This window comes from Ursus americanus, chromosome 18 (genome assembly GCF_024610735.1).
Source record: "Ursus americanus isolate L20-20 chromosome 18, mUrsAme1.1.p, whole genome shotgun sequence".
In the NCBI taxonomy this organism is placed as follows: domain Eukaryota; kingdom Metazoa; phylum Chordata; class Mammalia; order Carnivora; family Ursidae; genus Ursus; species Ursus americanus.
Window position 1 is genome coordinate 46,977,647 of NC_142144.1, and position 13,134 is coordinate 46,990,780.

The window sequence follows — 13,134 nt, forward strand, 5'->3', positions numbered from 1 at the left end:
CAAGAATCAGAAATGGGGTCTCAGAGAGGTTGAGTTTCTCAAGAACACACACCTAGTGGGTGTGAGGTCTGGGCCCGGAATCCAGGTTTTCTGCTGTTCTTCCTTTCCTATGCGTGTAGATCTGATCAAGCAGTGTTTGTTGAGTGCTTCCCATGTGCCTACACTATCCAAGCACTTTGTAGTAACTTGATTCTCGTGAGCATAGTCGGAGGCACTGTTATTCCCATTGTACAGACGAGGAAACTAAGGCTCACAGAGATTGGAAAGTTTGCACAGGAAGGGAGTTTGGCTTCGAGCCCATGCTCTTAACTGTTACACTAAGTGGCCTCTTGGTTTTTGTGACAGTCATCTGAAAAGCCCCTAACTGGAACACAGTTGAAGTATGGAGTGAGGTGAGAGGCCAGACTGACTGTACGATCTTAGAGCTCCTGATAAAGGTCCGTAATGGCTGGAACGAGAATGATACCGCCATGGGATTTGCTCTAGAAGGAAACCATCTGTCGATTCTCCAGTGGGCGAAACGGTCAGTAAAGGTTCTCAGCTAGAGTGCAGATTCATGGAAATGCCTTGATTTTCAGGCCACTGCTGAAAAATATTTTCAATATGGAAATCTACGGAGATTTAATAGGATGATAGCTGAAAGTCAGTTGAAGTACTTAGCAGAAGATGCTATTTAAGTTCAAGATATAAACGGTCTCAGATGTTTTTCTGTGAAAGGAATCTCACCGTATAATTATGCAGCACACTGTAGAATGGTCATTTGGTACAGAAAATAGGTACCAGAAAGTCGCGTTCTCTGGAAACGGGGATCCTAGTGCTGTTCCCCTCTCCCCCTTTAGAGGCTGAGAGGGAACAGATTTCACTCAGAGGTTTTGTTGGGGGGGGGGGTGGAAGGTCTAGAAGGATTTGCTAGAAACCCTCATGGGCTCTTCTGCTAGGCCAGGCAGGACGTCTGAGGTATGCTTGTAGCTAGTGTGCCTGGTTGTGCAGATGGTACAACCGAGGCAGAGGGGCCAGGACAGGCCAAAACGTGGGCCCCGTTCCCGCCCCGCCAGTGTTCATGAACTTCAGGATTGAGTTTCTTTCCTCTTTTTCCTTGGGGGTGGGTAGAATCTGCATTCTGTTTACTTAGGGGTAACCCTTCATTACTGTGGCCTTCCTGTTAAATTCTATCAACATAACTGAGATATATTTATTTTATTATTTCCTGAGCCCAACACATGTGCTGAATCGTTCATAAAGTTAAAAATGAACTCTTTCTTCCTGACTGAGTTTTTATACATTTATAGGGTGTTTTGCTTTAAGGAAAGCCAGTATGAGTAATTCTGAAATAGCAAAAACAGGTACTTAAGGGGTAAATTGTTTGTTTTATAGAAGGAGCTATCTCCAGATTATTTTAAAGGGCATGTGTTCAGCTGTGTGATGAAAATTATTTGCTTTACTAAAATTCGATATACGCTAAAAGTGTATACTTTGCTTTGTGGGTGTTCAGTAAATATTTTGGTGAGGTCTTAACTCCGTCTCTGACACAGGACCAGGTACATCCATAGTAAATGCTAAAAAACTACTTGTTGAATGAATCTCCAAGCGCCAACCCTATTTTTCCGACTCTTCAGTGGCCATCTCTGCCTTGGTACCTGCTGCCATCTCAGTTACGTATACACGTGATCTAACTTCTTTCCCTTAAACACCCCATCTCCTTTGTGGGCAGTATAATGTCTAGTCTCCCTGGACACTCACTACAAACTTTGTTCGAATTCTGGCTTCCTCATTTACTCATCTGTGACCTTAGGATATTTACCAAAGCTCTCTTTGCCTCCTTTTCCTCACCCGTAAAGTGGGTAGGACAGTAGTGCCTGCTGTAGAGGGATGCAGCGAGAATTAAGTTAGAATGGGGAGTATGCATCTGGCAGGGAACAGCACATAGCAGATGTGAACTACTATTTCCTATTTTAGTCAAGCACCTGGTTAGGAACTTTCTCGCAAGCTCACCTCCTCCTTCTCTCCAAATACAGTCAGACTTCATCTCTCCCTGTTTTGGTTCCCCCCAGCACTACCATAGGTCAAGCGCTCCTTACTGCACAATCTTTATCTTCTTTCCCCTCCAATGCAACCCGTGAAGACTGGGCTGTTTGTTCACCATTGACTATTGCCCTCCCTCTAACTTGGGAGTCCACCTTGCTTAGCACAGCAATCCAAGCCTCTGACAAACTGCTCTGTGGCTCCAGACCCACATTCCCAGCCTGTCTTCATCCATTCCCGGCCCCTCCCAGTCCCCACCCTCTGGCTACACTGGGCTCCTGCCCGCTCCCAGAGAAGCTCACACTTCCACTCCTCCTGGCCTTTGGTCTCTGGGATGCTCTTCCCTCTGTTTCACCAGTATCATCTAAGTGTAGTTTTCCTGGAAACATTTATGGTCCTCCAGAAACCATTGTTCCTCATGTCTACTCCACACAATTTGATAACCCGGATCAATAATAAGGCCTATTCTCTTGCCCCTCACCACCTTCCTTACTTCCCGCATTAGGTAGGAGTTCCTTGGGGGCAGGAACCATGTACCATGAGAATTTTCTCCATCCATTGTTGTGTTACTAGCGCCTAATACGGGATTGCAGTGCAGTAAATTATTTTTTCCATCTTTCCTATTACAAGATTTTCTCCTGGCAAAATCAAAATCTCTGTAGGAATAAATGGCCGAGGATGGGAGTTTCCTGTGAACTCTCTGGCTGGTGCTAACTCCTGCCAACGTGTATGGACATCATTTCAGACGTCTGCCTTGAGAACATTAACACCGCACAGAATTTAAAATGGAATGGGGGTAGGGGCGCCTGGGTGGCACAGCGGTTAAGCATCTGCCTTCGGCTCAGGGCGTGATCCTGGTGTGATGGGATCGAGCCCCACATCAGGCTCCTCCGCTGTAAGCCTGCTTCTTCCTCTCCCAGTCCCCCTGCTTGTGTTCCCTCTCTCGCTGGGTGTCTCTTATCTCTGTCAAATAAATAAATAAAATCTTTAAAAAAAAAATGGAATGGGGGTAAATCATCATGAGGACGCCCTATCAAAAACAGGATTTTTTTTTTTTTTGTATTCGAGGTAAACCTGTGCTAGGTTTGATGGACTTTAGAGTAAATCGCACATTTTTTTTTTAAACAACAACAACAACAAAAAGCACAAAAAAACCAAAACAACCCCCCCCCCAAAAAAAAGAACGGGCTTGCTTCTGTGAAGAAATGGTACTGTTATTCTGTAATACTTTTGTTTTCATAGAATGGCTCCTTCATCATTTCTCGTCTCCACTTGAAAAAGGAAAATACAAATGCACATCGAGACAGTGGGGATATTAATTTCTCTTCGGAACCTAAGGGGAAAGCACATGCTTTTACCAAACTTCCATTTGGCTTTGAAGGCAGAACAATTTTTCATTGGGAACCCAGGCAGAATTTCAGGGATGTTCAGCGCCTGTGCTCCCTCTCTGAGTCGCCACTAAAGGCAGGGCGTCAATCTGGCAGGATGGGAAGGCTGCCCGCCCGCATTTCACAGGAGGGCAGTGTGGAGGGCTGGGCGGATCCCCTGGCCGGCCTGGGGGTGAGGGCCATCTGGCCTCCTTTATCCCTTGCTGCTGGCTTGAGGGCTCCCTTCACAGACACTGCTTCCGCCTTTCTGCAGTCTCCAATGCTGACATCCTCATCTGATTCTTCACGTGGTCCCACTTCCCTTCACTGTCTCCTTGGAAGCTCATAAAGATTCATTTTGGAGTCTGGCCCATTGCTGCTTAGAGGTACATGTTTTAACGTGATTTTTTTTTTCTTTTCCCCTCGTAGTTCATTGTTCCTCGAAACTACCTTGACCGGACTGCCAGAGTCAGGGGTGCTCCTCGGAGGTTTGAAGCTTCTTAAAGGAATCCCTTCAAAGCTGTCCAGACTCCCTGAATTAACTTAACCCTCCTGCATGGGCCGCTGGGCCAAGGTGAGCGCACTTTCACGGCTGGGAGGGCAGCAGGACATCCTGCTTGAGCTTAGAAATCCCAGCTTGGTCCTCCTTCCTGTTCCCTGTTCCTTGCTCCTCCTGTCCACCAATAAAAATCAAGATACCTAAGAAATAATCTCCCAAAGAGGACAGTTCATGAGCCTTGATTTGCCACGCTGGCCTCAAGCCAAGTCTGAGCCTCCAAATGAGGCCATGAGGGGAGTTACTGGAAGGCCATCAAAGCCCCCCCAAATCGGGGGTCATTAACCACCCCAGCCACCAACAAACTCATTTCCTCTGCCTTTTCTTTAAAGGAAAAATTAAGTCTTCTAAGACATTCTCTAGGTTAGTAAGCAAATTCCAGAGTTCCTTTGTCATATAGAGAACAAAATTGAGAGAGAATGGGTATGTCCATGTAAGGGTGTGTGTGTGTGTGTGTGTGTGTGTGTGTGTGTAAGCAGGTTTACAAGTTGGCTAGTAGAATAATCGTAGGTCAAAAGTCTCCTCACTTACAGAAGGTGGTGTTTATCATTTCCCAAGTATGTTTATATATATTTTTAAAGATTTTATTTATTAGAGAGAGAAAAGGAGCAATGGGAGGGGGAGAGGGAGATTCCCTGGGACTCCAACCAAGGACCCCTGGATCATGACCTGAATTGAAGGCAGATGCTTGACCAACTGAGCCACCCAGGCGCCCTATGTGTAAATATTTTTACTACTCGTATATGTACATATTACAAACAAAGTATCCTATACTACTTAGTATGTGACAAAATTAAATAGTACCTCATTGTATCAAGTATTTCATAAATATAATCACAAAAAAGGAAGCCAGTCCATCAGCATTCTGCTTATGTACTTTTCCGATTATGACAGTCTCATGAAAAGAGGATTTTAATGCCTGCTCACTTGAAATGCAGCAGATGTCAGCCATGAGGGAATGAAGGTGCTAATTTATAGTTTTTAAAAATTGTGCAGAGAGAAAGTAAAAAGAATGTAAGTGTAAGCTTAGCAATAAGAGAAGTGAAAACAATATAGGGGTGGGAGCGGAGTCCCTTCCTCTAACCAAGGAGGTCTGTAAGAAACCACAGAAGCTTCTGCTAATTTGAAATTCCACCAGCTGAGAACTAAAACACTGCTGGGTTATTGAAGAAAGGTCTTGGCACCTTATGCACGGGAAATGAAACTTTTCATTTTGCAACGGGCTTGTAGATTTCTTCTAAGGCCCTCCCTTCCATCTTTCTAAGGCTCACAGAACAGGCTGGAGTAGTTAGAGATGTGGTTTGCATATACTGCTTAGTTGACAGCAGCAGATCAATAGTGAAAGACTAATTAACTAAATGAAGGCAGCGAAGAACTAAGGTTTTGGCAAATGACAAAGCCATTCATTGAGCGATGTTTACTTCCACTTTAGCTAACTTCTGTTTTTAATTACCATCAGGATGTTTTCCTTGCAGCCATTTGGGGGGTGGGGATTCTTTCCCTTCTCAGGTGTTGCATCCCAGAGTCAGGTCTGGGGAGAAGAGGAAAACCCCCAACATACCCACCCCTGTGCCCGAATTACCAGGCACCTCTCCCCCGGTCTCCTCCCCTCCCGTGTACGGCAGTAGAGGTCGAGGCCCTATTGTAGGACAGCCGGCTTCTCCTGCTGGAGCGGCTGCAGTTAGTGGACTTGGAAGATAATTCTGAACATATGCAGATTTATCTTGCTGGAGTCCAAGCTCTGGATTTCCTTGCTTGTAGTTGATTGAGAACAATTATTCAACCTTGGATGTGATCAAACCAACCTACTAACCCAACAAAATATGGAGTCAGATGCTCTTCCTCTTTCACTGCCTGTTTATTGTTTTTTTGGGTGGGGCGGAGAGACAACGCACACGAATGTGTGCGCACACACACTCATGAACAGGGGTGAAGAAGCAGAGGGAGAGAGAATCCTAAGCAGGCTACATGCCCAGTACAGAGCCTGACATGGGGCTCAATCTCATGACCCTGAGATCATGATCTGAGCTAAAAATCAAGAGTCAAATGCTTAACCAACTGAGCCACCCAGGTGCCCCTCGCTGCTTCTTACCTGTAAGTAGTGTTTCTTCAGCTCTATTTCTCGAGACTTCGAGGGCCATCGTAGCTTACGAGTCTCCTTTTATCTAACTGGCCAGAGCACGTACTTCTATCTTATGGACAGGAAAATGAGGCAAAGAAGCGTTTTAGCCAAGCTCATGTTGCAGGTTGTGGGGAGGAAAGACAAAGAATGGCAAGTCTCCTGCAGTTGGGCTGGTAGCTGGAACCTACTGGGTTGGGGTGCTTCAGTGCATAGAATGGGGAGTGAGGGATAGGGTGCTCTGGGCGGAAGCTGTGTTTGGTGCAGAAGGCTTGTAGGTCATTGGAATTTAGAGTAGACTTTATAGGAGAATGAAGAGGTGAACTTTGGGAGTAGTAGCTACTAGATTTAATTTGGAGGGGATCTGGTATTGGTGGAAAGGAGAAAAGACAGCAATAAATGCAGCGATCCTGTTTTTAAGAAGCCATAACCTTCGGTCTTGCCTCTGTTCTTGTTCCTTCTGGCTGCTACTAAATCCAGGCTAATAAGCATTCAAGGCTTGGCTCGATTGCCTTATTCTCCTCCAGTTCCCCTCCAACCATCTCTATACTGGCTTTAGTGGCTCATGGCCCCATGGGACCATTAATTTTGTGTGTCAACTACTGGGTGAAGGGACACCCAGAGAGCTGGTAAAACAGTTTCTGGGGGTGTCTGTGACAGGGTTTCATTGGTAGGCTGGGTAAAGACTGTCCTCACCAATGTGGACAGGCATCATCCAATGTGCCTGAGAACAAAGGCAGAAGGGTGAATTCGCTCTGTGCTTCAGCTGGGACATCCATCATCTCCTGCCGGTGGTCCTGGGTCTTCTTGTACTTAGACTGGATCTTATACCATCGGCTCCCATGGGTTCTCCCATCAGTTCTCCCTAGGACTCAGATCAGGACTTATCTCCTCAGCTCTCCTGGTTCTCAAGCCTTCAGGTTAGGGGTGGAACTATACCACTGGCTTTCCGGGGCCTCCAGTTTATAGACGGCAGATAGTGGGACTTCTCAGTCCCCATGATTACCCGACACGAGCCAATCCCTCAATCTCCTACACACACACACACACACACACACACACACACACACACACCCCTAATATGCCCCTCGAACATGGTGGTGTACCCTACTCCCAAGATAGATGGCAATTTCCAGCTTTTATTCCTACTCAAGGTAGTAAGCATACAGACAAAGACTTTGAGGACAAAGACCATGCGATCATCTTTGTAGGCCCTGACTAGTTTATTGAACAATTACTTTGTGCCAGGCACTATGGATGCTTGCCATATATTTCAATTAGTCCTTAAAACAACCCAATGAAGCAGTACTCTCATAGTCCATGTTACGAAGGAGCTAGGCTCAAAGGGATTAAAGTAACTTCCTCAAGGTCACACAACTAGTAGGTGGTGGAGTCAAGGTGAGGCCACAGGTAAGGAGTTCAGAGCCCATGCTCTTAATCATTAGGCTTCCCACTTCCCTAGCGGACCCTCAATAAACATTTGCTAAATTGAGCTGGTAATTTGTATAGTGCTTATTTTACTACATGTAGTGGGTGCTTACTTATTTGAGGATTTCAGAACTCACTCAAGTGGAAAAGTTGTGTATTCCTCTAAAGGAGTCATTTCTCAGATTCTAACATGAATAGGTGAACAAAAACTTCACCGTTACCACCAGGTGAGCAAAATGTTTGCATGTTTCTAAAGGCAGTGGTGAAGTCTGGAGACACATGGGTTTTCTTGGCTTAGGGGTCTACATTTTTCCTCCTATCATTTCTTTCTTATTGTAATTTAAAAGGTGAAGAATCCGGGGCACCTGGGTGGCACAGCGGTTAAGCGTCTGCCTTCGGCTCAGGGCATGATCCCGGCGTTATGGGATCGAGCCCCACATCAGGCTCCTCCGCTGTGAGCCTGCTTCTTCCTCTCCCACTCCCGCTGCTTGTGTTCCCTCTCTTGCTGGCTGTCTCTGTCAAATAAATAAATAAATAATCTTAAAAAAAAAAAAGGGTGAAGAATCCCTTCTAGGACAAGAATGGATCTGAAGGGAGGAGGAGGAGGAGGGAAGAGAAAGCTCCACTTTTGGAGAAGACTCACGATTGACTTAGATGTATATGGCAGAAGGGCCACCAATGCAGTGGGCTTTCAGGGCAGAGACTGGACTTGGTTAGGAGAGAACTCCAAGGTTGTTTCAGTCCCTAGTCATTTTAAACCCTGCTATAATCTGTGAAAGAAATGAACCCGAATGCCTTACAGTTGAAGATAATTCTATTTCCATTACGTCTCCTGAATTAAAAAGGAAGTGGCTCAGTTTGGCTCTGAGCCAGTTGACCCTCAAAGCCCCCCTCCACTCCTCTACTTCTCCCTCTTGACTTTCAAGCAGAAAGATACCCTGAGTGGTGGTTAGCAGCGAAACTGAAGTCAAGAGGATCCTTAGCTTTCATGAAGTTCCAAGTTCATTTACGTCTTTCCTCCAACACTCACGCTTCGCCTTGGGGTGAGCTTGTTGGGCCGCCTTTGTGTGGAGCCCTGAGTTACAATCACAGGGATTAAATTCTCATCCAAGGCAGACTTCTTCCAAGATGGAAGAGCAAGGATGTGAATTAAGCAAATAACTACATCATAGCACCTCAGGCCAGGGAACGTGGCTGCTCTGCTCCCTCTCCTTCCCTACTTCCTTGAAGAGGACGGGGCCGCACCTTCCCATGAGGCCCCAGGGACAGTAATGAACAGTGGGGGAGAGAAGGGGAGAGGGAGAGAAAGGGATATGGATTTCCCGGAGGGAAGAGTTCAAGTCCTCACCTCTCCTGGGATACTCAAGCCCCAGTTTCTCTCCCTAAGCTTCACTGGCAGCTACTACCGAACAGAGTGATACCTTCCCAGTCCAGGAATGGGCAATGGAAACCCCTTTCTTCAGCTCAGCTAAGGCAAATCGACTCAATGGCAAAAACAAAACAAGACCCAAAAAAACAAACAAAAACAAACAAAACACGGAACGGCAAAAAACTCAAAGCATTTTCCTAGATTGCTTTTTTTAAGGTAAGGGTGAAAGCTGCTAGTATTGAGACCTACAGTACGTTGAGCGTGGGGCTAGGTTTCTTAAAATATTAATCCGAGCAAACTTCCTTTTTATGCACAGTTCAGACACTGGGGCTCAGAGTTTGAGACTGTACCCAAGGCCCAAGGTGGAGCCCAAGTCTCTTTGTTCCAAAGTTCAAGCTGGGTGACTGTCCTGTGTCCCCATCCAAGCCTCCTGCTACCAGTAACTGCCCTTAGACTTGGGCAAGAGGGGTCCCTGCTTCTGGCCCAGAGCTTTAGAGGTAAGGAGTCTGCAGCCCTGAGTTACAGCCACAGGGATTAAATTCTCCCCAGGAGGCTCTGCCTACCCAGGACCCACCTTCCCTCTTACCTGATCCCCTTCCCTTTTAGGCTCTACTCTGGATACTCAGGCTCCTGGAACTCCCTGACCACAGGGCTCCAGCTAGGGTTGCCAGATTTATCAAAGAAAAATACAGGATGCCCATTTAAATTTGAATTTCAGATAAGCAGTAAAATAACTTTTTAGTATAAATATGTCCAATGAAATATTTAGAACATATTTAATGCTAAGAATGATTTATTATTTATCTGAAATTCAAATTTAACTAGGAATCCTGTAGGTTTTCTGGCAATCTTCGCCTCAGCTCACTTCCAGGACCTGGTGGGCTTTTTCCTGGTGGTGATTTGGGTAGGGATGTGCACAAGAGCTCAGATAGTCACACTTGGGCGTCCAAAAGGCATGCAAGCAAGAACCGTCTCAGGGCTAGAAGGAGCCTGAGGAGGGAGAGAAGGGGGACTGACAGGAACCCTTCAGATGTGCCCTTGTTAGGGGTGTGCCGGCTCCCTAAACCTTATAGATTGATTTTCGAACTTCATTTGTGATTTCCATGGTCCGTTGAGCTCACAGAACAGGCCCCTTGTATTTTGCTCACCTCTGACTTCATCTGGGGGGCGGGGGTTGGTGCTAGAAGGAGCTGCTCAGAATCCCTAAGGGAAACGTACATGTTGGTACAGATGGCTTCATGAGTTTCTCAGTCTAGGAGATGGAAAAACTCCTGGATGTGAGGGTCGAAGCTTTTGGGTTTTCCTCTATCAAGGGTGCCTGAATGAGCAGGATGCTTCATCCCTATTCCCTATTCCCAACAGGTGAAAAATATCCCTGCCTCCTAGAGAGGTGTGGGGGTAAAATGAAACAACATGGGAAAGCATGAGAGTCCTTGGCAGGTGTCAAGCCTCCAATAAATGTAGTTGAATCCGAATAGGTAGAAATAGAACCCAGGCCTCTCCTTTTATTCAGCCTCAGCGGGACCACCCAGACATCCGTGTCCAGCTGGGGGCCCCTGGGATCTTCTGGGAAGCGGAGAGGACTCCTAAATCAGAGAGCAGGGATGGCACCTCCATCCCAGTCCTCTGGAGCATTGTGATAAATGAACCCAGGGATGTGGCCTTCCAGAAGCATCTGACTCTAGGGCTGCAACTGATAATTACCCTCCACCATGGGAACTATGCCGTTTCATATGTCTGGAGGACAAGGAAGACCCTGTCCACCGAGACAGAGCTCAATCATTCATCAGAACAGAAAGCTGAATCATTCCCATGAAGACTGCTGAGATCAAGTCTTACTAAAAATTATTAAACAGAAACCCGACTCCTTTCTAGCGCCAGGTAAGTGCTCTTTCTTAAGCATAAACTGCAAAATGGGAAATGAGAAACATTATTCCCAATACACAGTACAGCAGTGTTCTTGGCACTGCTCTAGCTTCCTCTAGCTGGTGTTAACACCTTCCTAATGCCTTCCCTCTCGACGTTTTCTCCCCCCCCACCCACCCAAATTAACTTCCAGTTGTCTGCCAGCAATCCTTGTGAAAAGATTTAAGAGGAAGGTGATATATTGTGATGCAGAAAAGGTGGACTCTGGTGTCCAAGAGACCTAGGTCCCAACGCCAGCCCTGCCATCTGCAGGCTAAGTAATCATGGGTAAGCTACTTAACCTTTTTGAGCCTCAGTTTCTCTTGTAACAGTGAGTTATACAACCTCCTTTAACTTAGCACAAGGCCTGGTGCCTAGAAGGTGCTCATTAAATGGTGTCCATTATTGAAGATGTTTAATATATATAAGATGATACCTTATGCTCAATAAAGCATAAATGGTAGGTGCTCGGTAAAGCATAAAAGAATGAATGGATGGGCACGTGGGTGGCTCAGATGGTTAGGTGTCTGCTTTCAGCTCAGGTCATGATCCCAGGGTCCTAGAATTGAGCCCCGCCTTGGGCTCCCTGCTCAGTGGGGAGCCTGCTTCTACCCCCCTATCCAGCTCATGCACGCATGCTCTCTCATGAATAAATAAGATCTTTTCAAAAAAGAATGAATGGAATACTTTCTGACATGTTCTCTTTGCAAGATTTACACAAAAGCAGCAAGACAGCCAAAGGAGTAGTGGGGGGGGTCCCTCCTGCCCTGAGCCCCCAGACTGGTGGGCTCCTTTGGGTCTCACATTTGTGACTCAGTCTCTAGTTTGGCCTGACAGCATGAGACACACCTTACTTCTGCTGGCTCACTGTGCTCGTCCCCACCTCCTCCATCCTTCATTGATCTGGGTCACGTTTTCCTGTAACCATCCCTGATTACCTGCAGGACCAAACAAGTAGGGAGCCATAATTAAGACATCACAGGCACATACTTTCCACATCGCATAATCACCCCACAGTCTGGTACCAGTGCCCTGACAAGCTTCCTGCTGCGGTCCCCTCTGCAAACAGTTCCACCCACCGCAGGTGAAAACAATTCTACTTTTCAGGGCTGGAGAAGACAGATTTTGTGCAGCACAGGCCTTTCAATTATTCAGGAGGCTGGTGTCTTTTTTAGTTCAATTATTCAGGGGTTTCTGAGTACAGGATTGTAAATTCAGCATTTGCTGGTCCTAAAGCTCGGACTCGATTGGTTTAGATCTAACCTGCTCAGGTCTCAAACATGACAGTGAATATGGACAAGGGAAGTGGACATCCCTTTGACGAATCAAGCAGAGGAAAATTTATCTTTGAAAATTTTTGATTCGCAGCCTCTTGCCAATACAAAGGGAGTGCTTACATGCATGAGGACCCCTTCCCTTTCAAGCCAACATTGGCAGAAAGATTTTGGAAATCAAACAGCTATTTATGTATAATATAGACATTTAGTTCCAGTAAGTTCTTCCTCTCTACCCTCCATTAAAATAGTATCAACATTTCCTCCTGAGAATTTCAAATGGAAGTTAGGTTACCTGCTTGCCGACCAAGATGCCATGTTTTCCTGTTTCAGATGAGAAAACAGCTTAAGGTTAAGGTACCAGGGGTTCCAGGTTCTCTTTGGAGAAAGGATTTCTCTTGGAGAAATGATTAGCACAAGGAGGCATGTGGTTTTTGTTTTTTGTTTTTGTTTTGTTTTTTGTTTTTGTTAAGAAAGCGCTGCTGGTGCTAAGATATTTAACACTCACCACTTGCCCCCTTTCCTGTGCTGCGTTCTAATGAGAACATCTAGAAAGTAAACGAACTGAAGATAACTAGGGATCATTCAACAAACATTCTTTGAGCATCAGATGTTGATTTGGGGTTGGACAAGGGGGATACAACGATCTCTAGATCCTAGTCCCTGCTCTTGGAAGGGGAGACAAATAGTTTAAAAAGAAAAAAATTTACACAAAATCTAAGTTTAGAAACTTTGATGCAAAAATAAGGGTAAAGAAAAAAAAAGCATATGATTATGAACTGATTCACTACTTCCTCAGAAGTCTGAGGTGGTATTAATATGATGCCCTCATTGGGCACCTGGGTGGCTCAGTCAGTTAAGCATCCAACTCTTGATTTTGGCTCAGGTCATGATCTCGGGGTCCTGGGATCGAGCCACATGTAGGGCTCCACACTTAGCTCGGAGTCAGCTCGGGATTCTCCCTCTTCCTCTGCCCCTGCCCTGGCTCATGCGCTCTCTCTGATGAAATCTTTTGCTTTCATTATGTAGATAAGAAAATTAAGGCACCAAGAGGCTAAGGTACTTGATCAAGGTCACATAATTAGGTGCTAGAA

The 13,134-nt window shown here is 45.9% G+C and overlaps 1 long non-coding RNA gene across 3 annotated transcripts in view; it reads left to right on the forward strand.

Annotated features, from left to right (window-relative positions):
- The window catches only part of LOC123781011 (uncharacterized), a 55,442-nt gene that overhangs the window by 10,679 nt on the left and 31,629 nt on the right, over positions 1-13,134 (forward strand). For all 3 annotated transcript variants that reach the window (XR_015727492.1, XR_015727493.1, XR_006776574.2), the window contains exon 2: positions 3,819-3,963. This is a non-coding gene — a long non-coding RNA (uncharacterized LOC123781011). The remainder of the gene's footprint in view (positions 1-3,818; positions 3,964-13,134) is intronic.